Here is a 2,912-nt window from a genome sequence, read left to right on the forward strand (position 1 = left end):
TGTTTTGATTGAATCAAATTAAATAATGTCTACAAAGAACCTACCCAGTGCCTAACACGTAGGTGATACTCAATAAGCTGTTCTCAAGTGAACTGAACCGAGACAACAGTGAGGGACGCCTTGGAAGCCTGGGTGTCCCTGCTGTGGTCCCACGGGCAGCCCCAAAACCAGGGGGTGGGAGGAGTGGGTCTCTGGTCCGGGACGTTGAACTCTTCAATTTTTAGAAATTCGCAGGCAGTGGAGCATGTCTAAGGATGCCCTTCCCCCTGGTAGGGACTCTAGGCTAGGCACTGCTCTTCTCACCTGCCTCACAGCCTGCAGTAGAGCACACATAAGTTTTTATTTATTTATTTTTAAACATCAGGGGTCTTTTAATTTGAATGAAGTTAGCCCTGGGTTATCTGAGATTGGCGTCAAATCCGCCTAGTCCTAGTTGTCACAGAGGGAACCAGACAGGGATTTGCTGCCAGGATCCACCTTCTCTCCTTTCTGAGGAGGTGGGGAGCCTAGGCTGACAGTCTGCTAGGATTAGGGAGGAAGGGAGTGTGTGAATGCAGTGTGGGTAAGCTGTGCCAGGCCTTCTTCCTTGGCGTTTTCAGGCCAGCAGCGGGCAGGAGAGTGTGCCCCCACCTGTGCCTGGTGTGCTGGGAGCAGAGGTCTCCATGCAGCTCAAGTCAGAAAGGTACTGCAGGGGCATCGTGCCCAGCTGGCCTTCGCATGAATGTCTCTGGTGGCTTTGCTTCTAGAGGACATTGAGACAGTCCCCATGTGGGACCGGAGGCCCTCTCCCCCTGTGCTTGGGCCTCTCAGGCTGTGTCTTTGCTGATTGTCCCCTGGATACAGCGAGGCCCTGCATTCCCTCTACAGGCAGCTTCCTCTCTCCCTCAATAATTGGAACTAATTATGTAAGTTCTAATAGAACTTTTAGATAATTTCTTTTAGTTCCTGTTTAAATAATCATGCTGGCCAATGGCTCTTTGTTAAAAATTCTCCTTTTTATTGGGGAACTATGCCCCTGTTTCTGGGTGTGAATTTGTATAGGTGTCCCTAAGAGATTGGGGACAAGCTTGTCGTTAGATGCATTGTTCACAGAGTGCACACAGATGCCAGGTGTTGGGGATACAGGAGTGAACAGGACACCTTCATATATATCTACTTATATAAAAACCATGGGTGGTGTTCTTCACATACAGACAAACAGTAACGGAGTGGCAGGAAGTCAGTCCTACAGGGGTTGTCTTGGCAATGGCTGCACCCTCCCCCAAGCTGTTTCATGGAGCTGTTTCCAGTAAGGGCGGAGTTTGAGGCAGGAACCCGCCCTGGGAGCATGGAGGCAGATCTTTCTAAAGTGTGCTGCACCAGCACTGGGTGAACCTGAGTGGGGCGGCTGAAAGGCTTAGAAAAGACAGACAAGAGAATGGAAGCCGGGTCTTGGTGGGATGCTGCATCTGAAAGGTGATGGGAGGACCAGTGCGGAACCTGAGCCAGCTGACGCTGGAAGGGAAGTCCCTGTAGAGCCGGATGCCAATGATGATGTGTCTTTTCTAATTCCCTGCAATGGGTGTTTTTTCCTGTTAGGTACACAACAAAACATTTGAAGGATAAGATGACACACGTGGGGATGGGGCCTTCAGCTCCTCCCGTGACGCCCCTCATGCTTACTCCCCTCCCCGCATGAAGGCTCTTCCTCCCACTCTGCGTCCTGCTGCCCATGCCCCTTGCTCCTGGGAAACCAGACCATGCAAGAGTGGACGTCCTGCAGTTACTCCATCCACACGAGGTAAGCAAGGCTAGCAGTCCATCATCGCTGGTCTTACTGCCCTCGGCAAGCTTAGGAAAGCAATGAAAACGGGGTCCACACAGACAATACTAGAGAAAAATGCTATTCAAAAGACCCAGCTCTCTCCTCGAACATGCATAGGTAATACTCTATGCACACATCACAGTTTTAACGTTAGTTAATGAAGGTTAAACACACAACATACAAAAAGGTCAAAATGCAAACTTAAAACTTTAAACAAAAATCTGACTAATTTAAAAAAAGTTTGTGTTGGGTACCATCTGTACAGCACAATTAATTTAAACATTTTCATTTGGCTGCACATGAAAAAAGCAGCAGTAGAAAATAAAGTCATTGAGGGTTTTTAAATAGCAGAGTAGGCAGTTTCGCCATGCAGGAGAAGCAATATTAAATATTAGATTTCAAAAAAAATCCACATTTAAAAATATTTACTTCAAGTCACAGAATTTCTCAGTGGAGACCCCAATGTGAGGCATGATTAGCTGCCTCAGGTGGCCTTTCTGAAAGGCAACCCCTGTAGGGTATAACTTGACTGATTTTGGCACAGAAAGGAAGTCTTAAGAACAATAACATGATTTAAAAAGAGGGCAGAGGAACAGAGGGAAGAACTAAAGCGGGAGTAAATGAGAGAGTAATTGCAATCACTAAAAACTGTGCATCCGAGTCACTGCAGGCGCTCGCTCTGGAGTGTCATTGCAGCATGGATTTAATTTGCTTGGAGATAGTCTCATCGTTCAAATGTTTTGTTGTGTACCTAACGGGAAGAAACACCTATTGCAGGGAATTAGAAAAGACACATCATCATTGGCATCTGGCTCTATAGGGCCTTCCCTTCCAGTGTCAGCTGGCTCAGGCTCTGCACTGGTTCTCCCATTACCTTTCAGACACAGAGCCAGTTGCTGGGACACTGTTAGAACTCCCCTGTTGGGATTCAAGGAACAGCAGCCTCCTGATCACCACACCCTCTGAGAAACAGCAGCTGTGTGGGAAACCTCCCCACACCAGCCTGAGGAGCCACCACAGCGGTGAACAGCACCCACCACAGGAGCTGCTTCCAACTGAGGAGTAGCTGCTACCACAACCGCTCGAGGAACAACCACAGCCCAAGAAG

Source organism: Myotis davidii, unplaced genomic scaffold, assembly GCF_000327345.1.
Source record: "Myotis davidii unplaced genomic scaffold, ASM32734v1 scaffold30, whole genome shotgun sequence".
In the NCBI taxonomy this organism is placed as follows: domain Eukaryota; kingdom Metazoa; phylum Chordata; class Mammalia; order Chiroptera; family Vespertilionidae; genus Myotis; species Myotis davidii.